This window comes from Triturus cristatus, chromosome 3_2, assembly GCF_964204655.1.
Source record: "Triturus cristatus chromosome 3_2, aTriCri1.1, whole genome shotgun sequence".
Classification (NCBI taxonomy): Eukaryota; Metazoa; Chordata; class Amphibia; order Caudata; family Salamandridae; genus Triturus; species Triturus cristatus.
This window is the reverse complement of record NC_140584.1, coordinates 148,243,587-148,271,027: the sequence shown is the minus strand read 5'-3', so window position 1 is coordinate 148,271,027 and position 27,441 is coordinate 148,243,587. Positions and strand designations below refer to the sequence as shown.

General features: G+C 41.7%; 1 protein-coding gene and 1 pseudogene across 4 annotated transcripts in view; both read left to right on the top strand.

The window, feature by feature from the left end:
• The window catches only part of ZBTB16 (zinc finger and BTB domain containing 16), a 429,841-nt gene that overhangs the window by 138,555 nt on the left and 263,845 nt on the right, over positions 1 to 27,441 (top strand). The window lies entirely within an intron of this gene.
• LOC146856909 (uncharacterized) lies at positions 1,896 to 26,928 on the top strand (annotated as a pseudogene).

Genomic DNA, 27,441 nt, shown 5'->3' with positions numbered 1-27,441 from the left:
GACACCCGCACCACCATCCTTTGGGGCCAAAACAATCGGGGCCAACCACTCCGAGGATTCTATCTCTTCTATAACCCCCAATTTCAACAACCTATCAAGTTCAGACTTCAGTGGTTCCATCATCATGTTTGGCACTTTCCTCACTTTATGCACACAAGGTATGGCTCGATCATTTAAAATGATTTGGTGCTCAAAGCCTTTCAGGCACCCTAACTCTTCAGTAAAGACTTCAGGGAATTTGTCAAAATACACACAATTTTGGTCAACAGGTGCCCCCTTGTCAACCTCACGATCCACCAGCATGACCTGATCCTTAGGATCTTTGGCATTGGGATTAAGCATAATGCCCAGGTCACGTTGATGTCTCCATCCTAATAGGTTGTCCCCTCTTTCTGCTACATAGACCTTTCCCACAGTATTCCTATCCTTGAATGTAATGTGCGCTTCAATATACCCTAGAACATTTATTTTTGCACCTCCATAGCTGACCGGACTAATGTCAGGTGGAATGAGCACAACATTGTCAAAACCCACTACTTCATCCCACTGTCTATTCCCGATCATGGTGAAAGGAGAACCGGAATCTGCTAGGACTATGAAGTCAAAATTATCCACCCCGATTTTGCATACAGGCATCGTTAATCTCCCAGTATCAATATCCCCATTGCCACCATCAATATGCAAAAGTACTGTGCGTACGATCTCAGTCTTCTTGCCTGAGTTGCGAGTTGATCTGCAAACCCTTGCATAATGGCCCTTGACCCCACACTTCATGCAAGTGGCTTCTTTGGCATAACAATGAGGATAGCTAGAAAAATGAGAGAAACTGCCACACCTGAAACACTTCATTTTAGATTGGTCCATGGCTTTCTTTTCACTGTCACCAGTGTTAGGACGAATTTCCCTGTCATTCCTAGTTGGCAAACTTTTATAGGAATTATGAGTGCGCAAGTCTTTTCCAGGCACCTTGGACTTCTCTTGAGGAGAAACTTTTGCCACATTATCAGAATCCACTAGGTCCTCTGTTTCTGTTACAACATGGACCTCACTAGTTTCCTTCTTCTCTTCATGGTTTTTCTTCATTTCTTTCACCCAAGAAGAGGTGTTTTCCATGCCCTCTACGATTGCGACTGCTTCTACTAGAGTAGGATTTTTAGATAAGAGTTTTTCTTGCACGCGGGTGCTGTTTGTGCATCGTACTAACTGGTCTCTGACTAAAGAGTCAGAAAGATCTCCAAATTCACATGTTCGTGCCAGGGTTTTAAGAGAAGCAACATAACTTTTTACTCGTTCATTGCTGCTCTGGACTCTAGTGAAAAACTTATGTCTCTCAAGAACTACATTTATCCTAGGGCCAAAGTACCTCTCCAACATCATCATGGACATTTCATAAACATCATTAGGTTCTCCCTCTGCTGTTCCAATCTGAATAAGATCCATGCTATCATATGTATTTCGCCCCTCAACCCCCAGGTTATGTAGTAGAATAGCTTGCTTTCTGATGGCTGAAAACTTTTCCCCTCCTATAGCAACAATGTAGGAATCAAATAAATTCCTCCACCTTTTCCATGGAAGTATGGGGTCACCTTTTTCTGAAAGAAAGGGTGGAGGTTGCGACATGCTTGTTGAAGCAGCCATCATTAATCAAATAATTCAAATCTTATATATGTAACAAAATCTGACAGAATGTATGTTGTCCCTTATCTTTTAAAACAGTATTAAAGAAAGAAGAGGAAAATCAATGTAGTCACTTTCAACAAAATAAGCTAAAATAACTAACGTAGTCACCGTAGTCTCCGTAGTCTCCGTTGAGAAATATGTCTTGAATTCCTACTTGTTGTTCGTGGTGATGTCCCTATACTCGTGAATCTCGTAGAGAAATACAATTATCCAAGATGGCGCTGACGCAGGTTCACGTTGCGCAGATGAACGTGATGACGAGAGAAGGAAGTCCAGTCCGTCTAGGAAGTCGGGAACTGCATTCGGATGAAGTCCTTCATCCTGGGCGAGTGCGTGATTCCAAGAATGTTGCCGGTGAGTGCAAAACGTCATGGAGTGCGAGCGTTATCACCATTCAAACAATGCAGTTTGTGGGCTTCCAACGGCGGGGGTTTTATAGGTAAGAAAATTGAACAGTCTTACCTCGGAAGGAGTCACTTGAGTTGTTCGGAGTTCGTAGCCGAGAATTGTTGATCCAACTCAATTAAGGAACGAAAGATTCATTTTTGAGCGTAGTAAACTCAATACCAGCTCCAATATAATGTACATCGAAGTGTCTATACGCAAGTCCAACCCATAGGTTACGATCAATAGACTCTAAATAACAAAACATTTTCCTCGTTAAATGTAACGTGGGTTCAAACGAAAGTCTTCCGAAATTGTAAGGGGAGTCGATGCTGGACTCCAGTGCTTGTCCCCAATCAAGCCAGTTGGTCCATCGTCGCCAGTGTAATAATAAGTCCTTGCCAAGATGAAAGTGTTGTAATAGAGATTTATTGATAATTCATCCAATCCAGCATCAACGGTCTCATCCACAGCTTCACTCCTCAACTAATGAATCTCACTCACCCTAACATTCCTATGACATCGTGAGATTCCATTGAATAACATTCATAAGCAGATTACAACACATTATTTACTTCCCTAGTGCATATGAACACATTAATCAAAAGTCCTTGTGTGGAATCTGGAGAAACAAGATCGTTTTCTTTAACACTGTATTGGCCAGACCTATGTTGCCTTCTTGCTGTTAATTAATCGTGTGTGTTGTGATAAGTCATGAGATCACAGGTCTGTGAAATTTGTAATCCTTTCATAGTATAAACACAATTGACATTATCGCAGGACCCAGGTGTGCACTTCAGATTAGTTTGTTGAATCCTTGGACAATCCACAGGATCTGAGCTGTGCACTTGAAAATCAATTAGTTTTCCCGTTGGGTTATGCGTGTCCCTCCTTGTGCTTGTGTTTGATTGTGGAAGTGGGTGATCGTGGAGGGGTAAGTAAAGTGAAAGCGTTATAAAAGGAGGAAATAGTGTTGAACGAAAGTGTGTAAGATGAAGTGAAGCGATTCTTTCTGCTTGTGCTTGTCAAGTGGTCCATGTCTTGGGGTGCTTGTAAGGTCTCAACAAGCTGCTCGACCTTCTAAGGTATACTGGAGTGTGCTGAAAAGCGGTGTTCAGCTAGAGAGTATGGAGACCGGTGATCCTGATGGCCAGATATAACGTTTAAACAACTCTCTTTTTCAGCCAGGAAAATCTGGCTATCATTGTAGTTGTACCAATCCTACATCCCCTTGTAACGATCCTTTTTTAGCCGACAACTGAACTAAAATCTTGTTTATATTACCTGTATTTAAACCCATATGTCTAGGCAAGATTGAATGAATATCAATTTAATTTGTAAATAAGTCTCGCCAACATTAATTTTATATAAATTTGTTATGTGGATAAAGGAAAGCCTGCCCTAGATGTTTCTGCTCCGGGCCGAAGTTGGACACCACAGATCCAATAAATGAACTGTGTGCTGTGCCTACTGAAGATAATCCTCCTGTGCTTTATTGTAGTGAGGCGAAGGGCTACCGTGTCAAATTATACAGTTGATATCTTTGGACCTGGTGAAAAATATTGAGGATATCAAGTTCTTGGTTATGGTCCTGTTTACAGTAGGGATGACTTACCTGACTTTCCAAGTCTTATATGTTGGTCCTCAAAGCAATTCGTCTTTGCTTTTTGTGATACTTAATCTAGCATACCTCCTGGATGAGCTATTTCAGATGGTTGCCAAGCTTAAAGGTGACCTCCGATTTAACACCTCGACAATTGTTTTTGATAGGGGGGCGGGTGCCCTTATAGTTGGAACCTATCAGAGGGCCTGAGAAAATCATTGCACCTTGCGGGGTTCAGCTTTTGCCTGTTCTTCTTCTTTGTGACTTAAAAGCTTTGACAATGTTTTTCACCCATGCTACACAGTCTGTCTAATGCTGTGCAGCTTGGCTAAAGTATATATATTTTTTTAAAATAATGCTTTGACACAGTCACCACATCATTTTGAAGGCGTGCCCACCAGGCACAGGCATGCACAGAAAAGGAAATGGGTGTTTTTTTTCTCCAGATTAATTGGTGATCCAAATTGGATCGGTAACTAAAGGGCAACTAATGAATAAAGATTTTTTGTGCGTTTTTTTTTTTTATTTTTTTTTTATTAAAGCGATGTAGAGGTTTGTAAGCAATGGGGCCAAGAACCAACAACGGGCGAATAGGGGAAAGTGGAAGGAATGTGGAGGAGTGTGGGGGCACACCGGAGCAGCATGTGGAAGGTGGGAGTGATGGCAACACCGGAGAGGATGGGAGGGATGCAACACCAACATGGGGGAGTGTGTGAGGGACAGGGAAGTGAACAGGCTTAGAGGAAGCAACACATAGAGTTCAGGTGGGGGAGGGACAATGAGAAGAGAGGAGTGGTCATGGGTGGGAGAGGCAATGGGAAGAAGCACACAGGCGAGCGCAGAAGAGAAGGCCACGTAACATGGAGTGGAGGGGCAGAGGGGGTACATGAAGGAGAGAGCTCAAAAACACATGCACTCTCATAGAGTGCTTAACACAACAAGCATTGGCATAGCCAATAGGTCTCGCCTTTAGGACCTTATAAGTGTTTGGCTATGCCAATGCTTGTTATATGATGACATCATCGGCCAAGTTCATCTGAAATGATTTCCAGGGATGTCATCGTTATTCTCACTTGTGGTTTCGAAAACTGAAAAATTTGACCTCTTCTTGGTCAGAGGACGCTGGTAAATATTAAACTCCACTAGAGCTGCAGTGGCTTCCTCCCTTCCCTCTCAACTCTGTCCACGCGACGGCCTCACACTGGCATGTAGAGTCGCAGATTTCCAAGAAAGGGGCCTGCTGTCCACGCTGCGCCATGGAGGGAGGCACATGCGGAAGGGAGGAGGTTGTGAAGGGGGCAGGGAGGAAGGCAGCACACACCAGGGCAGGAAGAAGTCAAGGGGCCCCCACATTGCTCTAATTTCTGCAATTCTTTCCTCATGAAAGGAACAGACGGCGGGAAGCAAATCCGAGTGATTTTCAGTGGTGCATGTGCGCCCACCACCGCAATCACCAACAAGCCTCCTTCATAATGTGAAATAAAACCAGTCACACGTCACTCGGGCTAGTCAAGAAGGCTAGCTACGGGTGATTTGTAACCAGCAACACACGGAATACAGCGTCCCGCGAGTGGTGCGCGCGAGAGCGAGCACCAGGCCATACATTTTGAATTATCGTGCCCGTGTCTGGGCACGATACCTCAAAACCTAGGACGCTGTGCGGGTAACCGCAAGCAATAGGCCACACATGCACGAGCGTGTGTGTGGTGAGCTTTTTGAAGCCCTTACAATTAGTCTCGCAGACAGCGCATGCTCGCTGCTAGGCAAGACCTAAAAAAGGGTAGTGTTTTGAACTGCAAGCAGTGGAAGCAGAGATGCCAGCCAGTCAAAGAAGCAATGCTCCATTGGTGGGACAAATGCAAGATTGACAAAGTGGGACACAAATAATAAGTGGGTAAATGAGAGTGATGGGAAAGCCAAACAATGCTAAGCAATGGGCGGGCTTCAGCCACCTCCATGTTCTTTGTAAGCCACAATATGCTTGAGAACAGACAGCACAGGTGTGGTTTAGTAAACTCGACCTAAAAGTAAAATTGCATGTAAAAAGCACAAACTGACAGCACGGGAAAAGGCAACACAGCCTTGAACTATTTCTGCTATGTGCTTTAAATAGATTTTGTTTCCTTACAAATTACTTTTTAGTTTTTTAACAATATCTTTGTAAATTGTTATTGGTCACTTGTATAGCACCTGCAGTGTCATGAGACTGCTCCCAAGCACCTACTGCATCATCGCCTTTACATGTGAGGCTATGAAAGACAATAGGGTCATGGTGGACCCCATAGTGGTACTGTGCAAATGTGGTGTGAGGAGGGTCTCGTGATGTAGGGTGCAGCTGGTCTTTTCACTGCATGGCTCTGTGATGGTAGGGAGCAAAATGCTGGGGGCGTGTAGCCTACTGATAGTGAATGCTTTGGAGAGTAGTGTATCGTTAGTCTGGAGCCCAGTTATTGTTTGTGCACTGGTGCCGCCAGCATTGGTAATGAGGTTCGTGCTGATGGTGAGTGAAGTGAAAAGTACAGCACTGGTAGTGTGCAATGAAGTGACTGTGTGTGCTCTGGAGAGTCAAGTATTGTTAATGTGGGAGGCAGTGGCAGTGGGTCTAGTGGCTATCGGTGTGTTGGTTGCATTCGGCTCAGTAATGGAGTAGGCAGGCATGGCTTCAGCTGTGATAATTATACTGTTCATTTCTTTACCACGTAGAACTCAGAGACAATTGAAATTAAGGACATTAACTTTAAGGAACAAATATACTTTAATGTGAATATAACACTGCTGCCCTTTTTTTTTATCACTGTCTCAGACTTATTGGGTCACTAAATCTTAATAATGGGTTCAGACACAACTAGTGGTACTCATTTAGGGATGTTCAGACTCTATTACTGGCTACTAGGCCATGAGCAGCTGGAAGGGACTTGTTATCATTTCACTTTAGTGACTTCAAGTTTGAATGATTAAAAAATGTGCATGAGTCTGGCATCCTTGAGGTGTACCATCTTATCTTTGCTCATAGCTATAAGTTAAACTGTTAAACGGTTTGATTTTGAAAGATTGTGCTTCCTATAATCTACGCTAGGCCAACATCATTTCCTTTATTTGCTTATAAAACAAAGCAGCAGGCATTTTACATCTATGCACCCAGGATCTGGAGCAACATCTCGTAATCATAAGTAGCGCCCCCAAAGGTGCTACAATTTATGAGTTGAAGGCTCACCTCTTCAAAGAACACTGCATCCAGTCGCAGCTCGTGCAGGTAAGCGCAGTGGGGCGGTGTGGCCAGGTGGGGAGGGGGGATTTCGATGGACGGCGATGAGGGAAAATTAAATAAATAATTAATTATCCCTCCTTGTCGTCCGTCGAAATTTCCCCCCTCCCCGTTCCACCACTCTTACCTGCAAGGGCAGCGGCTAACTGCATCACAATGCCGTAAGAATTCAATAACCAGCTACCACCCTATAACTCATTCACTTTATTCTTGCCTTGGACCTTGCATAGTGCTCTTCACACATTTTGTCTAGGTTCAAACTATAGAAATAATGTGTTCAAGCACCCACACATACCAACTTGCCTGATTGTTTTATGACTGGTAAGGCTACAGGGAAATCTAAAGACCATTGCTGTACTCTGCCTCATCATGTTAAGCTGTTACCTTGAAGACTTTCAGCAAACTGGGAGCAACTTCGATATAGACTGGCCATGCCTATAGGTAGATTTTTCCAGCCTTCGGAAGGTGCTAAATGCACTTGTTTTGGTCTGTATCACAGACCTTTCACTTCTGCTAGAAGTCAAACCTTGTGAGGGCTCTATTTACCGAAACCTCTCCTCCTCTGTTATAGTGATGAAGGGAATGGAGGCTATCAAGTGCCACTGGGAAACAGATCAGCACTGCTGCCTGTGCCGAGTTTGGAAAAATCGAATGTAGGCTTTGAGCAAGGTTGATAAATACAAGTATCTCAGTGGTGTTGCCTCACTGCCTTTTTGCATTGAAACATAGAGAAAATAAAATGATAATAACTCGCCATATCATTTTATTTTCTCCTACTTCAGCCCACAGCTTTGCGTGAGGGGGCAGGGGTGGAGTGGTAGCACCCTCCTAAGGTGCGCAGTGACTGCTTGGAAGGCCCTTTCGGGCCGCCCAAAACAGTCTTGCGCACTTCGCATGTTCTCCATGCAGGCTGCATTACAGCCTATGTGAAGAACATGCCCAGGTCTCCAGTCAGCGTCTGAGTGCCGAAACATGGCTCTCAGACCAATCACAATGCTGCTAAGGCAGCGTTGTGATTGGCTGACTGGGATCCTGGGTGTGCTTCCTATGGCTGAGTGAGGAAAGGACTACAGAGGAGAGACGCAGCGAGGAAACAGTGAAAAGGTAAGTTTTTTTTAATAGCTGTTCCCCGTGTCCTCCCCTCCGCCTGAGACCTCCCACCCCCTCCAGCCCTCCTAACTCCGATCCACACCGGCCGCCGCTGAAGTATCCACAGAATGCTTGGGCGAAGCCTGTAGGAGAGAACTGAAGAAATGTGCATGATAAGCAGGTTATGAGTGTCTGGATCTTTTTTTGTGATTCTCCAACATGAGTCAGGAGTATTGGAAGATCCTCGAACACGCACTATTTCACTTCTCTAAGGCTTTTACTCCTCACACTAATGCTTGGTTTATGGATACTAGATTGCGTTCTTATGTCCTATGTTTTTATAAAATTGATCATGCTATAGTATGGACATATAGAGGAAAAGCTCTGTTAAGTGGGGAATGTGATTTTGTAAAATATTTAGGGAATTGCAAACCTTGCACCGAGCTGAAGTCAGGCTACTGGCAGAGGATACAATCTGAATACTGCATAGTGAGTGACAAGATGGTCGTAACGAATTCGGGACACAGTTAAACTATTTGCCTAACACTGCTCTTAGCCCTGCAGGATATTTGATAAGATTAGTCAACAAAATAATGATGCATTTCATCACCTTGGTTCTAGCAGCTCGAGTTCCCATTTGACATTTATCCATCCCATTTTGGTTATGGATGTGCAGATTTTAAATAGGTGTCTTCTTTTTAAGTTTGTGAAGTTTTTTTTATCACAAAATAAAAAAACTAGTCAGAAAATACCGCAATAGGTTTTAGATGTGAAAAATGCAAAAATTTTGGGTAAGAAGACTCATATAAAAAAGATTTTCATGAGATATTTAATCAGCAGGCCAAGCTTTGTTAAGGTGATAACTTTCTTAACTTCGTGATGTTTTTGACTGTTGCAAGATTTTGGAAAAAATTCAGATTTCGCAACCCTCTCGATATTTTCTTCCATGTCTAATGTGTTGGGCCCATAATGTTCTGGGGATTTCATTAGCTCATTTTGATTCTCTTTTGTATCATGAGTGAGAGAAGAACCATAGACAGGATCTATATTGTTTAGCATAATATTTCTCCCCTGAAAACATAGTGGAGGAAAATGATGTTCATTAACTTTTCATTACAAGTGTTCTATAAAACAAATGTGTTATCATGGCACTAAGTTGAATTTGACGACGGTCCCAGCTGTATGATGATGACGACGACTTCATAGTTTTTCTTCCTGATCTATTTACTGGCCATTTGCTTAGTACCCTGGTAAGGATGGTGTCTCAGTGAGATTGTGTCCGTGAAGTCGTTACCTGAAGTTGTTCATGAAGCTAGTGTGAAATGCATGTCGATTCGAACATTCAATAAAATTCTTCGCAACTCATGGTCTGTAAGGTAATTATGAAATGATGAGTGTATGGAATATAAAACGTAGAGCTAGATTTCTAATTTGTATTCTGTGTTGGATTTTTAACTAGATTGGGAGGACAATCTCAGTTGAAACCCTACCGCATAAATATAAATACTACAGTGCAACATATGTAGGAGGAGTTCCAGGTAAATGTATTTTTATCTTATGCTAGCACTCTGTTTTTCTTCCATTGACCAGTGAATACTGTAAAAGGGTGGTTTCTCATTTGTCCCAGAATGCAATAAATGGGGAAAGCTAGGTTAGTGCAATCAAAATGCAAGGGTGTCTGAAAACTTTGAGGAACTTGATTGAACTGTGCCTATTACAATGCACAAAATACATTTTGAGGTTCCCCTGAGTATGCATTTATCTTTTCTCTGGAGAGTGAGTCCGGAGCTGCATCTTTGCTCTCTAGATGCATACAGGCATATCACAGTCCTATTGGTTGAGTTAACAAACTGGATGCGCTGGGTTCTCTGGCGAATATCCTGAGACGGTGCGAGAGATGGCTCCATGCAAATTGAAGTAACTGAAGACCGCTTGGGCTTTGTGGGCTGCAGCCATACTCCCTCTCAACGTTAAACCATGTTGACAAGCCGGCTCAGCTCGGCCTCCATCTTTCCTTAGCGTAATTGTTTCTTTCTACATCTCTGTGTGCAATCCCATTCACTTTTCTATTCTCTGTATAATCTATTGTGCGTGCAAGCATTTTATACCTTTGCTACTTCCCGCCCAGTGACCTTGCCATTTGCAAGCACCACAAACCAGCTGTGGCCGTGAATCCTCGGCAAAAGGCATTCTGCTGGTCACATTTATGTTTTGATTGTCAAAATCTCTGAGGGATCCACATGTATTCTTTTCTTTACATTACAGGACCTCTGAGGATCGTTTTTGGTATTTATTTTCGTTAATTCCAATGAAGAAGAGGTTTAGCTTTCAGAAACTCATCAACATGGATCTGGGAGTGGATATGGAATTTAGTTTTAAAGTATTTGGAAGAGGGACTTCCGGTTTTAATGTGGAGTCACTGTCTTTCAGTTTGGGCTTGCCCCAGACATTAAAGTAACTTCGGTGTCGCATGAGCTGCTCAACTATTACTATATTACAAAAACCATCTCTATATATTGATGGGGTTTAGCTTATGCCAGGACTGTCCAAACTAGGTCGAAGATTGCTGAACCCATTCCATGTTTTCTGTACATCTACATAAGACAAATTTAGGAAAATCTTTTAAAATGGAACTCATTAACATAGTGCGTGATAATCCCGAAAATATGGTTTGGATCAGGAGTTCCACACCCTACATCGAGCACTGTTGTTTAATGGGTATACATGCTACACATATTTTAAAAATATAAAACGAGGACTACAGCAAGAAGAGTAAAAGTGAGCTATTTCGTGACATATTCTTTTTGTACTTTTGACAGTTTAGCTGTAGGGTTTCCTCAAATGCCTTATTGTATTGTTTCTAATTTCTTTATTCAGAATTTTTTTCTTCTTGAATGCAAGTCATACATTCGTTAAACTTGTCTTTTCAACTCACTTTTTGTAATCCAGTTTGTTTCCCTTGTCTGAGTATTATCATTTTGTTACAAAAAAGTTTTGCACAGTAAGATATAGAGAATATTTCAAGTAGGATTCAACATCTAGTATTCACCATGTTTTTTTTTTATTACAGTTCAAACATTTTTAAAGAAATCTGAAGATTTGATAGAACCCTGAAATCTCGCGCGATTTCCTAAAGGTGTATTTTGATTATCCAAAGTAGGAGTAAATTAGAGTCTTAACTATGGACGGTAATATTATTTGGGTCCTTTCTTTCGCACTCAGACCACCTCGGGATACCCCTTCATTGATGTGGGCGGGGGACTGGGAAACCTTTGTTCTTAAATGAGGGTCTGAGACGGGTACTGGAGCAAACCCATGTAGAGGTTAGACATGGTGAACATTTTATTAGGCAACGCAAAATGTCAATTTCCCAGTCAAAATAGGAGATTTTTTTTTGTACTTCAGCAAAGCTGTATCTTTTTTTACCTTTTCCAAATTCAATCAGTGAGGTGATGGTATGTGATAGGATAATTTCTTTTTTACAGAGTCGTCAGAATTCCCATTCTTGAGAGTTTAGCCAATAAAAAAATTCTGGATACAAATAGAATTTGACTTAAAGTCGACAAAACATCATTTGATCAATGCATGGTTGATCAGCAATTTATTGATTTGTAGCGATGGGGCTGTCAGGTTAAATAATGTTAGCAGTCCTTTCCTGAAAGCTGTTTGGTTTTCTGGCACGACTTCTTGCACAAAGGGCCAATGCGACTAGTCTTTGAGTAGTTGGCCCGCAAAATACTTGGCTTCAATGTCAAGTGAAAATATTTGTCGGTAATTAGCAGGATCTCCTCCCTTAAATATTGGGTGGATAATATCCCCGCGCCAAGAATCAGGCACTTGTTTAGGTGCTAGTGCATGTTTAAAGATAGGAGCCAGTGTTCCCACCCAAAATTGAACGTTTCCTTTGAAGAGTGCTTGGGAGAGACCATTGGGGACAGGGGCACCATCTGACTGCCCCTTTATTATGTTTTTTTTTTTTTGCAGAGTTTTATATAGCGCGAACTTGACCCGAATCGGGTATCGGAGCGCTTTACATAGCACCAGTTACGGTACATGCGGAGACACATTCATTCATTCATTGTTCTATTTCGGCTCTGTGTACCAGGGTTACTGCAAGCCAAAGCTACACCCATAGCAAGTAAATGGGCTAGTTAAAATGGTAGCAGGACTACAAACTTAAATTCCAAAAGTCCAGGGGAGGCCAGTTCATCCACTTGAGATGAGCCTTCTCTTTTAACATGCCAATTTTGGAGTTCCGAATCCTGTAGTAAAATCCCCAGTCTTTGTTTTTGACTCCTTATTTGCTTTGAGTCAAGAAATCATTTCCCCACTGCTTAATCTAGACTGTGTGAGTGCCTAGAAGCTTCCTTAATGTGTTAATTGTCTCTATGCAATTGTTTTTAATTCATTGATGGAATTTCAATGCCTTGCCTAAGGGATGCGTAGGGATTTGAATTCAACATGTCTCCTGTTGGGTTTAATTCTAAACATAAACAGCGGCTCCCTTTGGGATCCAGGCGGTTTCACATTAAGATGCTGGAGAATAATCGATGCTGCTCGTTAAAATTACCCCTACCAAAGGTAACGCATGCAGGGTAAGGTTTGAGTGCTCTGCCGTGTACAGGGACGTTTCGTATTCTGGAAAACAACCTTTAGCTGGCGTATTTTGTGCCGTGGAAGAGAGACTGATGCGGGATAAAAAAAATAAATCCAAAATAACATGTTGTGTCTTTCCATCTTCTTCTAATGGTGTTTTGTGAAGTCTTGAGTCTCTTAAATTGTGGTTGAAATGATGCATCCGCTTTTCAGGGGACAAAGCGGCAGCATGTTCAGGAAAGGTGATTTTCTTCCTATGAATATCATTTGTCCTTTCATTCTCCATCCAGTAAAACACTGGTTGGGGGGAAAGAGTAAATCAACATTAACACTGGGTTTTGTTGGGTATTCAAGTGTCTTCTTCCAGGCATCTCTTCATTTCCCTTTTGTGATTATGCCTGTGTCTCTTTCTCTGGCTGACGTACGGCACAAAACGAACGCTTACCAGGAGGCTGTAATCCTATCCTTCTTGGCTTCAGCTTTCCATCTTCACCTCATGTTTATCAGATGAGGAGTAACTTGAAGGTGGGCTGTGAACTAAATACGTTATTCCATTAAATCTTACACTATTTCCAGAAATAGTGAAATATATCCTATAGAATCCCTGATGTTGTATAGTGAGGACCTGACAACAAGGGAGGCAGGTACTGCATACTTGCAAAAAAAAAAATACTATTTACAAACTGTTTGTCATTAAAGGATAATCTCTGCATTCGAATGAAGGTGCCTTATTTAAGGTATATATATATCCTATTGTCTTTCCTATGTTCAGGATATAGACTAGACCTGGCCCTGGGCAGCAGACCATGGCATCAGGAATATCTGTCCCGCAAACAGGGATACAAAGTGCATAGGCAGGCGTTTACATAGCACGGGGTGAGGGTCTTGGACTGTAATATAGTGGGTGAAAGGCATGGGTAGGGAGGGGAAAATCAGATCTTGATACAAGAAAGACGGTCAGTAGGTGGATTCAATATTCATTCTAAAGCGTTAGGTAAAAAAGTAAGTCAGTCGACCATTCCACAGTTTTGGAGCAGGAAGGAAGGCTTCATTCTGTGCACCTTCTTTCTAGAATTTGTGGATTTCAAGTTACTGTACATTTAAACCCCTGCGAGGCAATCATGCACTGTTCCCCTCTGCTCTCTGATCTGGCACCAATAACGCTGTATTGTGTGTTAAGAGAATTCTGTAAACGGCTCGGTTTCATTATTTACTCCAATTGTGAAGGCATTATGATAAAATCAGCAATTAAATAGAAATCTAAAATGGGGAAATGTTGAAATGAGCGATTTTAAAGGCAATAACCAGAAAACAAAATGAAGCCCATTGAAACAATCTCAATTTTCAATATATTTGATAAAGTGAAGTGACATCAGGTAAACAGTTTTGGAAACAGAAGTTCAAGATAAGATGCACAGAAATGCAGTTTAGTTCATTCTAAGATAAGTACAAGTAAGATTGGCGAACATGAACGAGACCAGGATATGGAGCTCTGTTGCCTTCAAATGATAGCCAAAGCTATGGAACGTTAATAGCCCTGTCCCCTCAGTATGAGGTTTCAGACCTATAATTGGATAGGTCCAATAACTGCTTTTAATGCCCTCATCAGAAGGCACTAATGATAAAGTATAACCTTTTATAGAATACCGAGATCGGCTCATCGAATTAGGACCCGTAGCACTCCTTTTTTCCTGCTTTTGAAATCCTTTAAGGTGCAGAGCAGGCCATGATGTAGACCTTGGCTCACACAACTACATTTTGAGAGGCCATAGCAGAAGGCAGTAATGAATGTTATTGGGCTCCAGTGACATGCAAGCAGTCAATCTGCAGCAATGGGCACAGGACACAAAGTGGTTTACTTGAAGGATTGTTATGAAGGGCGATCGAAAGCAGCCAAAGATTGTGCAATATCCAATTTTCATGAAGCAAAAAGTGTATAAGGAAGTGGTGATGGAGGGAATTTGGCAACTTGTTGAACAAAATATAAAGCCAGAGGCATGACTCTTCAGGGGGGCTGCAGGTCTGCACAACTACTAGAGTGAAGGAGATCTTGAAAGATTATCAGCAGCAGCCTCTCCATTAGGGCAGAGGAGCGCAGATCAACACCCCCCTTCCCCGCCAACCACGAGCCGCAAATAAAATGATAATGAACGGGTTTCTAACCCGTTTCATTATCATTTCATTTTAATCCCATGGACCGGCCCCAGGACTCTGACGAGTCTTGGGGGGGGCGGGTCCGGGGGGATAACACCCTGGTGGGGGAGTGTCCCTTCACTGCCCATGAGATGTTGGGCTGACCGTTTCAGGCCAGCCAAACGCCTCATGTGCAGTGAAGCTTTCTGTAGCCCCAGCTGCGTTGCCTTGGCTGGAGAAAGTAGGCACAGGCTCCCAGTCTGTCTGGGGGCGCAAAGTCATAGCGCTCAGGCCAATCCTGACGCTGCTTTCCTGCAGCGTCAGGATTGGCCGCAGTGCAGTCTGGGAGCCTGTCCCAGAAGCAGTAAGAGCGGGATGGGGTAGACTGTGGAGGCAGCGGCGATCAGCTAAGTTTCTGTCTTTCAATTTTTTTTTATTTTGTCCTCCCGACTCTCCAGCTCCCTCCTCCAGCCGCCCCTCCACTTTGGCAGGGGATGGACCACGACTGATGATTATCAGTAGTCACAGACTTTACATGTTTGCCTAGTGCACTTAACCGTGGAAAGGTTTCACTGCGATTTGCATTGATGCTCTCATTGTACTCTTTATACGCATGAAAGTGTACTGTGGTCTCCTCTGCTCCCTTCCACTTTTTAACATATGTTTGAGTAGGGTGGGGGTGAGGGTGGGTGCTGTGCAGTGGCCTGCACTATTCATTCCATACTTTGGAAAGACATTATATATGCCCCCAAAAACTAGATGTGTTGAAATATATAAATGTTAAGTTTCTTCACTGGAATACGCTGCTTAGTACATAGCCCTCTGGCCATTTACCAATAAGAAGTCAAACACTAGGTAAAGAAATCGGAGATTGTGTGCTTTGAAGTAAAAAGCTCTCGTAGTACTTAATGCAGCTGAGAATATATCTGTGCCTCTGCCAAGCTTGTTTTCACCTCCTTGCACATCATAATTCAGTACAATACGTACAGCATTCTACTTTTCTCATAGCTGTTCCAAGGTCAAAATAACATTAATGTACTAGCAGTGATTGTGTTGTCTTATTTTTCCAGCACTCTTACTTAACTGGTTAAATAGGGACTCACATATAATACTAATGGTGCTTAATAGCTTAGTTTTGTTCCTGTTTTGAATGATAAATGTGAATAGGAAGGTGGTAGACTGCAGTGGACAGCAAGTGGCAGGATAAAATTGTAGATGCTATGTTCTGATATTACGGGGAGCTTAATTTGAGCTGGCGGAGGACACCAGCACTTATTTTTGGGGCCTGGCACTTCTGTTTGTGCATCAGACATTTATCCATAGCTAGAGAATGAGAAACACACAAAGCGAAAGACGAAGGAAGATATAAACAGAAACACCGCCACAAAGGGAGAAAGCAGGAACCTGCAAGAGTGAGATAAAGGGACAGGGAGTGTCTGGTAGTGGATTAAAGAAGAATGAAATGGATTGAAGGCTACATAGCTTTGTTACTCTGGGCGCTGACAGAAAATGTAACCCGCAGCGGACTTCTAAGCAGAGCTTTGGGCACCGGTAGTCATTCACTTAAAAATTAAGCTCTGCGGGCCATATTTAAATGTTTCACCTTTTATTGCTGCCATGTTTCTGGGTGGGATAGAAGTTGATTTTCATGTCAGGGGCGCTAGTTATGATTTGTGAAGCGTTCTATGACTGGCTAGTTTTTGAGTGCTATTCCTTAACCATAACCTAACTTTCTCTTCATTATTGTGTTTTATTTTTTATGGACGGATGGTTGACCATATAGCTTTATATATATTTCACAACCAAATCAACACCATCTACAAAAGCTTTGAACCCTAACCAGACCTACCCACACTTGAATCCCCTTTCTCCGACCACAGAGACCGCCCAATCTACTGGCCAGCCATATATATATATTTACACCAACAGAGATCTAAACTACCATATGCCAACTTTCTACGGGTGAAACACTTGGATTGGATGGATTCCCTAAAGAATTGTAAGGCCTTTTCCTAGACCAATTGGTTCCACGGTTGTTGTCTATGTACAAATTTGCTGAACCAATTGGCTGCTGTTCATCAACAGTCAGGGATGCTGTGATGCTGATATTGCCAACACAAGGCTGTGAGCTCTTGAACATCAGAGAATCATCCTTTTTGTCATGATAAATCAAGATGACCCAATACGAGGAAAGTGTTGGCTAACTGGTTAATGCCAATGGTTCCGCACTGGTGTGTCATGACCAAAGTGGCTCCATTCTGGGACGCAAAACCTCAGTCATCCTGCACCATCTGTTACATATGAAGAATAGAACTCCCACCACTGACTTCCCACGTTTGGTAACTTCAGTTGACATAGAAAAGGCATTTGACTCACTGAAGTGACTATGTATACTTGCAGTGCTTGCCAGACATGGGATTAGCTACAGTGACTCTGGCCTGGATCCACATATTATATTCGAACTCCACAACAAGGGTAGGTGCTGGGTGATCAGTATACAGTGAAACCAGGCATAGAAGTCCACTGTCACCTATACAAGTTGCACTACCGATGGAGGTATCATTTTTTTTCAAAATGGTGGAATTTGTGAATACCACTGGCAACTAGGTATCATATGATATCACAATACAGTGAGGACAGAATCATATATCTCCATAAAATGAGATAGAACCTACAAAGGAATTCTAGATTTCCTGACGGAGTTTGACAGCATATCAGGCTTAAACGTAAATTGGGAGATATCCTGCCCTTTTTTAAGGATAATGATCAGTTGAATCTGCCAGCACGCGCACTTCACTGGGAACTGAATACATTTGGGTATCGTGGTGTGTAGATTTAGCACTTGAACACAACCTGTTGTTGGCAGCATCGGGAAATCAGTGGCAGCTTTACATAAATCAATTTTACTCTGGCACTCACTGCATCTCTCACCCTTCTCAGAGTAGCGCTTTTTAAAATGATAATGCTACCTGGCCTCCTATACTTTTTAGGCATGATACCAATTGCTGTCCATCGAAGATTTTATGTTGATTTACTCGCTCTGTCCTCTGATATGAGTTGAGATAAAGAAAGGAAGAGGGTGGCCTTGACCGCTCCAGATTTATAGAGAAGGTCCTGTAACAACCTACTACGAGCTGTATTACCTTGCGGCCCAATTCCTACGGCACACTAGATTGTTCCAGGGTGTAACAAATATTGTGAAGAACGACCTGGATGCTGAACTGCTTGCAAACACACTACAAAATGCAGTGCTCTGAGTCACGGAACAAGCTCCTTCGTGAACCAAACTTGTCACAACAACATTGCTGGCAAAGTTGTCTGAAACTCCGTAGACCTACACAGGCTTGTGCTCCTCAAATCCCTGTATTTAGGGAGGTGTTTCGGCTGAGATAACCTCCTACCCTGACCATGGCAGAGTTCACAAATATGGGAGACCTCTATGATGGTGGCACACTCCCCTCATATGATAATGTGTGAGACATGTTAGACATTAACCCATGACTTATAACAATAACAGTGATGAGCTGTCCGCCTCCAATGGGGAGCGATGCTAATGAGCCCGAAAGGTGCACCGCCTGACACATGGTGAGTTAAAGAGAGAGGTATACATCCTATGAAAATCACTGTTCAAGATATTCTGGACCGGAGAGAATTCTAGAATTTAATGCTTGTCAGAAAACTGATAGGCATAGATCAGGCGACTATATCAGAACACAACAATTCAAGAAACCCAAGGTTTAAGTTACTCCAATTAATTTACCTACACCAAACGTATCTATCCCATAAATGAATAGGAAAGGTCTTGCCATTGCAGACTTCTTTCATGTGGCTTGGGAATGTCCCAAGATCTAAGAATATTTGATAAAGCATTATCCAGAGTGTCAAACCTTTTGGAAAAATCCTTTGCATCTAGACGACAACCTTGCCTACTGGATCATCAATCCAATCTACAAAGCCCACCCTCACAAATATATTTGCTGGTGTGCCATATGTCTTTGTCAAAGGAAATTTGCTGTGGCCTAAATATCACCAGTAGCACCTCCAATATAGGTAGGATCGAACGATTTAGGAGATGCGCTAAAGCAGAAAACACCCTCATGATGATTTAGTGAAGACAAAGGGTGACGCAATCCCATTAGCGCAGGCAAGTAAAAGGAGATGACATGCTTAATGAGACAAATTATGTTTTTTTTAGGGCTACAAACAAAGTCACTGTTGATCAACATAACGAATGAACATTATTCTCTTCTTGGGCACTACAATAATTCCTTATCTTATAGAAAGTAGAAACACATCTGGTGAAACCGCAACACAATCACACACTTCTACTACAATAGGCAGATACCTTTCTGATTGGAAACATCCATCAATTGCAAATAAGCCCCAGTAACATTGTAACCACTCACAACAAACCGCAACTCATTTGCTTGACCAGACTTGGCTGAGTTAATTTGTACACTGTTTGTTATTTTATGTGTTCTTCCATTATGAATGTCTAGGCAAAGAGAAAAATCTCTCTATTCTCTGATATGTACATTTTTCATTTGTATAACTATACAAAACTAATAGAGTGTAAGATGCTTAATGCATGTTTACATTCATCATCATCAGATGATATTTTTAAATTCATCATCGGATGATATTTAATGGGTAATTATTTGCAAATTAAGACTTTTCTAATATAATTGATGTTCTCCATCTTTAGACCTACCCCTTTTAGGAGCATGTTTGCTGTTACAATAGCCCGCTTTGTAAAGCGGAATCTTTGTGTGTCTGCTAGTCTTGTCCAAATGAGCCATCAAGTTTGTCCTTCCACCTCTGCGGCATTCTTCCAGCAGTGAATGGAATCTTCCCCTGCTTCCGGTGTTCTGAGAGGCTTGATCACCGCTTTCCTGTTTTCACAATGGGTATTAAAATCAGATCTTTAAACGTTAATTTTAATTGAAGAAGCAAAAAAGACTGCAGCCTTTGAAGTCGTGAAAGCACAATTCATAAGGAGGGCAACAGATCAAGGCAAGTGTGCGGCACAGCTCGTGCTGTTTCGCGTTTTCAAGGCTGTATGTGCTGGACCGGTAGATGCCAGGGGAGTTCATTGTGGGAAACAGTGTTCCATGGTAACATTATGGCATTGAGCACTAGTACTTCTTGATAAGTGCTCCGAGATGGATATGTATCTATATGCCACCCTAGGGGGCCAGTCCAGCCTTTTCACAATAGTTCTATGCACACCGTACGCATTACAGGAGGCGTCACACCATTCCAGGGGATGTTGGTCCACTACTCCATTGACCATCATTGATCTTATTCTGTCCTGAGCAGACCTATTTTTCCCTAGACAATTTATTTGGGTGGGTTCACTTTGTTCCTACTCTTGTTGGGGTCAGCAGTGGGTTTCGAATTAGCTCTTATCTGTACTACATCTTTAATTTGTATTTTCCACTTTGCAGTTCCCTCCCTCCATTTCTTTTTTTTTCTGTGATAAAGTATTTTTTTTTCTCTTCATCCTTTTATCTACCGCTTTTCAAATTGTGATATATTGAGTAACATTCCACAGGATCACATCACACCAATACATTAACTAACCAAAGTTTGCTAAATTATGGAGAATCTTTCGGTGTTTGTGGAAAAATAGTTTTTTAATAAGTATTGTTGAATTTTGCCATTGTGAATGTAGAAATGGCTAAGCAGTACATTTGCTGATTTGCCATTCTATAAGCATGCTGAAATGGCAACTTTTTGTAATTGTGATGACGTTATTCTGTAAGCACGCTAAAGTATTGTTTATTCTTTAAAGTGCTAAAATATAGCCATTTCCCGAGAGTGTGACAACATAGACCTTCTGTAAGAGGGCCCCAGTGTCGAATATCTGCACCTAGGCATCTGTAAGCGCAATGAAAGATCAGTATTGAGCTGATGTACATAAACACTAGATCGGTCTACTGTAATATTTCTATTTTATAAGTGTGCTGCGATATTACCATTCTTTAAAGGAGTGGAATATCGGTATTGTGTCAATGTGAGGAAATAGAGCAACGTCGTGTGAGTGACCAGAAATAGACAATCTGTTAGTGCTGAAATGTCAACATTCTGCAAGTGCCCAAATAATAGTAATATGAGATAAAATAGTGAAGTAATGGGGCTTCAAAATGTGCTGCATTATGCCACATAATTTGGCTTTTCTTGCTGCTCAATTCCTGCAGCCTTATTTGGTCCTCCCTGCCACATAATTCCAGTGGCTCTGGCTGTAACATTACCATTATATTAGTTTATAAAACTTCAACATTTTGCTTGTGTGCTGACAAGAAAGACTGCACGTTTATTTAGATATTAAATTATTCAGCAAAGGTACAGAAATGTATAATCAGATCAGATGTTAGCAGTTTAATATTTATCGTTACAGAGCTAAATGAGCCCTTTTGGCAGCAGTTTTGCGGAGTTGAGCGATGATCCAAGTGGGAAATGCTCTTCAGTTCAATGTTTTCTTTGGGTGAAGTTGAAAAATTGATTCGGAGTATGTGTAATGTGCAACTAAGATAATGCACTATTATAACAGCCTTTACGCGCCATTGTGAAATACCAGTGCACAAATGTGTTGGAAAAAATGACTTGATAATTTTCTTTAATTTTAAAACTTTTAATGCATTTTTAGGGAATGGATAACTTAACCCATATCATCGTGTTGGTAAAGAGGGCAGTGGTACTTTATTTTAGTAACACAACTCAATCGGCACCAAATCCACCAAGTTTGTGGGGTTTTTTGTGTGTGCTTATTCTGCCACCAGAAAGCAAGTATGGTTATTTGAAGGAAACCATTGCTTACTCTTTTCTCTGGAGCCTGATCAGTGGGAGCTTTGAGCTTGTGTACTTACATATTGTTGTTATCAAGTCATTCTTTAATTGGGCTCTAAACATAATCCTTCCAGGGGGGAAAAATCTAAAAATATTGTCAAGCAAACATGCTCTTACACAATACATTTTTTGCATGCTCAATTTACACTACATGCAATTATGCATGAAAAAATGGCTTTGCATCAGTGAAAATGGAGATTCTCAAACCTATTCCTGGGACTCTCTGAAATCTTCCAATATTCAAGAAATGTGTTAGTCTGCACACACATTTTGCAGTAAACGTAAAGGACTATAGTTACTTTTTGTTAACAAGTCTGTCCCTTGTTATAATAAACATGGAAAATTAAGGAGTCCCACTCATGTCAATGCAAGCGTCAGACAAGCAACGTGAGCATCAGTAGTATTTATAGATCCATAGGTCAAATTGAGAGACATATCGGATGAAGAAATGTTTGATGATAGCCCATCAGCTGATACAGTGGCATTTCAAATGGATATTCCCATTAGAGTACAGTTACAATACAGGACATTGCCAAATCATGCACAAGACAGTACAATCGGAGAAATGGACTCGTCAAAGGTACCAAAGAGTCTGTGGACAAAGGGCCACACGATGTGGGACTGATTAAAGGAGCTGGGCCTGTGAAAATAACATTGAAACCCAGAGCGATACTGCCCAGGGTACATCAGAATACCTTATCCAAAGAAGCAGAAGAAGGCATTTTTCCCACAATACAGGCTTTACGTGATCAGAGAGTAATATATGAGAGAACATCACCCTGTAAAACACAGATTTACCCAATAAAAAAGGCTAAGAGGGGAACTTGGAGGATGATTTAAGATTTCCACCCCCTGAATGATACAGTAATTCCAGAATTTCTGGTGGTACTAGACCCATCAGTCATCCTAACAAACATTGCTAGAGGTGCCACCTCCTTTTCAGTCATTGATTTGAAAAATGCATTTTTCAGCATTCCATTGCACCCAGATAGTCAATTTCTTACAGGATTTATGTACAGATGAACTCAGTATTGCTATAGAGTGCTCCCCAGGGCAATTGTGAGTCCCCAAGTATCTTTAACTGGACAGTGAAAAAGTATTTAGCAAATGTAAAATGCAAAAGCACACTTTTACAGTATGTGGATGACACTTTAGTGTGGAGCCCCACTGAAGACATATGCAGGAATTATACTATTGGTCTTCTTTGCATGCTTGCAGAAAAAGGACACAAAGTGGGTAAAGACAATTTACAATATGTATGGACAGAAGTTCACTATTTGAGACCAATAATATACAAAGATGGGAGGAAGGTGAAACCTGACAGAGCAGAGGGTATCAGATGTGCCCAGGCCCACTACCACAAAATAAATGCAGCAGTTGTTAGGACTTTGCAATTATGTAAGACAGTGGGCATATGACCATCCCACTCTAATCTAACTGCACCACTTTTGCCTGCTCTAAAAGAATCCCATAACAATGGGAACAAAATAAACTGTATTGATGAGAGACCGCAATCGGGTAGCTGAAGAATGCAATTGCAAATGCTCCCGCGCTAGGTGCGCATGACTACTGTAAATCCTTCTACCTCTTTTGTCATTGTAATGGTATGACAATGACAGCCATACTGACTCTAAAGACATCTATGGGACACAAACCAATTGCCTAATACAGTGGGCTGCTAGATCCCATCATGTAAGGTCACTACCCATGTGAGCAAGCATTAGCTACAGCAGCATTTGCATTCCAGAAAAGTACCACAATAGTGAAGGCATCACCTTTAACATTGTATGTAGAGCATGCGGTATTTGCTATTTTACAAAGAAGTTAGAGTACTCTTAGAACTCGGAGAACATCTGGGTGCAAAGTAATATTCTCAGTGCCATCTTTACAAGTGGTTCACTGTTGCACAATAAATCCAGCAACATATTACTGACGATGAACAGGTACATGACTGTGCTATTATACACCAGACAAAGTAAGTAAGGTGGACGAGGACCCCCATACCAGGAAGTATGTTGCTTTTTTGTTGATGGGTCCTCTTTCATTGATCAGGAGACTGGGGAAAGACATTCAGGAGTAAGAGCTGAACAGCAGGGATCATCTGATACATTACAAACTATTAGCCAGATTCCACTACCGTCTCATTTTTCAGCACAGGCAGCTGAATTAGGAGCTATCATTGAAGCATTGCAGCTAGCTGAAGGACTGGAGATCACCATTTATTCAGATTCAGCATATGTCACCACCACTGTACATTCCAGCATTCACAGATGGGAAAGGAGGGGACTTCTCAAATCTGATGGGTCCCCTGTAGTGCATAAGGAATTATTGGCCCAATTAATAGAAGCTTTAACGCTTCCATCTAAAGTCGCTGTAGTTAAGTGCTCAGCACACACCAATCATCAATACCTTATCTCTAGGGGTAATGCAGCAAAGGAAGCAGCTAAAGCATCCCCAAATTATAGTCCATGTGATGACCATACATTGGGTATGATGACAAAAAGGCAACAGGATGCCATGGAATTACCACACCCATATACATAGACAGCTAAATTACATTTGTGTTAATTGCAAGAACAGGCATTACCTCATGATGGTGAATTGTGGGAACAGTGAGGTTGCATTCTGTCACCAACAGATTTCATTTATGGGCAAGAAAGTACAGGCAAGCCAGTAAGGACACAAGCTCTGTTGTATATGGCTCTAGAACAATTACATCTCCTAGCACACACTGTTAAAGTGTATCTTCTTGCTACATTACAGGCAGATTGGTTTATACTAAAACTATCTGAAATGATTACTGTGCACATTGCAGAATGTGCTGCATGTCAACAATATAGTCCCAAGCCAACTTTAAAGGTAATCACCTCAACAATACCATGCCCAACAGATCCACTTAAAAATCTACACTTAGATTTTTTTGACATGTTGGGAAGATGTAACAATTACAGGTACCTTATAGTTGTTGTTTATCCATTCTCAGGATGGATTGAGGCAGTACCCAGTGTACCTAATGATGCTAAAGCAGCAGCTAATTTTCTAGCAAAAGAGGTGATACAGAGGTGTGTGGTGGCAGAAGTCATCCGCTCCTCTTTCGGGCCTCATTTTGTCAATGCAATCTTTCAACACATTGGCACCGCCTTAGGAATAAAACATAAACTGACACCTGTTTATCACCCTCAAAGTAATGGAATAGTGGAGCACCCGAACGGCCTCCTCAAGAATAAAATACTAAACTATTTGCTATTCTACAAAATAAATGGCTGTACTGCCTACCACTGGCTATGCACGCCCTCAGAAATCAGCAAGGAAGGTATCACCGTTTAACACCCCATCAAATAGTGACAGGACGTCCCATGCCCACCCCTTTAGCAAAATGTAGGCAAAAGACACATGCCCATAAGACAGCTGAAGTTTTAGGGAATGAAATGAGCGGTTATTTGTCTGAGTTAATGAAATCTGTCAAGTTCTTTTCTAAACAAGTATTGCAAAGGGAGAAGACTGCCTCAGTGCAGGAGACCAGTCCGATACCCGTTGGCCAGAAAGTCTACCTGCGGAATTTTGTCTGGCAATGAAAGGCTGCCAAGTACAGCGGTCCCTTCTCAGTGACGATGAGTACACCCACTGCAGAGAAGTTGAATGGCACGAAACTAGGGATCCATTTGAAGGATGTGCAACTGGATCCCGCCTTGCCTCAACACTTCCACAGTCAGAAGGATCAAGAGGGGGAAGCGAAACTCAAGAGTGACAATTGTCATCGTCAAAGCATGAGTGGTGTATTTTGTCAACTCTACTAGCAAACAGTTATGTATTGCTGTTTTATTTTTATGGCTTCTTATTTTGGAGGCTGCATTGAAATGGTATTTTACTTCGTGTATGAGATTATGTGATAGTATTATGCGCTTGCAGAGAGCAGTACTTGAGCAGAAAAATATATCTCGTAGTATTCATGCTAGCTTATTAGATAATATGTGGAATCAAGAAATGACGGATATTGGCATGCAGACTACTAATAATCCTTGTTTACTTTGTTCCTTGATTCCACATGCCACCAACTCAGATAGGTTACACTAGTTTAAGGAGGTATCGCCAAATATTACCATGCGTCTGTTACATCTTTTCCTTTGTAGAATACGAGCACAGATGCGACCACTGTAAGTCAAACAGGGAGCATTCCTAGTAAATACTATGCAGTATGAGAGAGAGTTAGCAGATGTAATGAATGCTCTAACAGACCGCAAAGAACTATTAGTGAATTTAGATGCAATAGATAAGACAGTGATTATAAGGTACAAGGATAAAACTTGGAGATCTAAAATATTGCAGCAGGGATTCATAGGGGTATCCCATTGTATGTTTTTCTATAAGAATTACTCTGCTACGCCCCAGCCCCATGGTTGTCAGGAAAGGCCATATTTCCAAGTAAATGGATCAGTATAGGCTCATGCTCATTGTCACCATGGCACTACCTTTGGGTGCAGGGCCCCATCTTTATGGAAGGAAAACCAGACTGATAATAGTATACAGCAAAGGTGTCAGGCAGTGTGCGATGAAACTATATCTAGACTAACTTGGGTAGAAACTCCTACAATTCTTCGAGGAGGTAGAAAACCGATTCTTTTTTCTTTGTGTTTCTGGGGAAATGGAACAATCTTGGAAAGGTCGAACATCGATTGCAATATCACAACCTACAACTCTGACATGCTATGTTGCACCACCAGTCTAATGGATTTTTGCTGGAGTTGTGGTGAGTGGCTGTATATGCGACTTCCATCAGGATGGCAAGTACTCTGCTCTTTGGTCACTGTGCACACTCCCTCACTGGTGATTCCAGGAGTCAACATTTCCAAACTGCATGATCCTCTCATAAGTCATCCAACGGCCTTGTTACACCATCATTGGAGGAAGAGAACTGCAAGTATTATGGTACTATAGCCTGGGAAAATGTCCCGTAAGAGCACAGGCTGTTCAATGAGGCCCAAATCTTCTTTGGAAGCATCCTTTCGTTCATTCAAGAAAAAGCAACTGTGCGTTAGCTCCAGATAACCCTATGGGAGTTAATGAAGGCCATAAATGCCATTAAAGATGGCTTCAATGCGATCAAGGAAGAGGTGTGAGCAGTGAGAGTAATGATTTTGCAGCATAGATATGTGTTGGGTTTAATGGCGGCTATGGAAGGAGGAGTATGTGCCAAGATTTAAACTGCCTGTTTCACATATATGCCAGTCAATGATGCCACCAGTGGGACACTCACCAAAGCCATACAAGCTCTATGTACTTTGCTAAAGAAGATGGTAGACTAGGGAGGTGCCCCCAACGAATGGCTTGAGGATGGTTCACTTGGGTACCATCCTGTATGTCAGGACAATTTAAGGCTCATGTTGCCTATTCTTATGATACTGCTTTTGATGTTCTGTGTCCTTCAGATAGTGATTGGATGTTGTATAAGGGTTAGTCAAAAGTTAGAAGGGATGTTCGCTTATAGGTTAGTTAATAAAATGCAGGACTTTGAGGAGAATGCATACTCATTGATGACTCCAAGCAAAAGGGAAGATGAGAAAGTAGTTGGAAATGAACTAAAGGTTGGGATGTTATAATAAATTTAGAAATTGATGAAGGCCCACTCATATCAGTGCAAGCATCAGTAGAAAGTTGCATGCAGATGTAAGTATTAAATGAGAAGTACAGACCTAATCTATCTACAAGAGTAGAATAGAAAGGCAGCACAAAATGAAGTCCGCTAGTAGAGACGAGTAAATAAAGAAATATAATTAGACATAGCAGAAATAGAAATTTGCAGGCCCGCATTCCAGGCATCGCATTTTTGAGGAAAATATGTAGA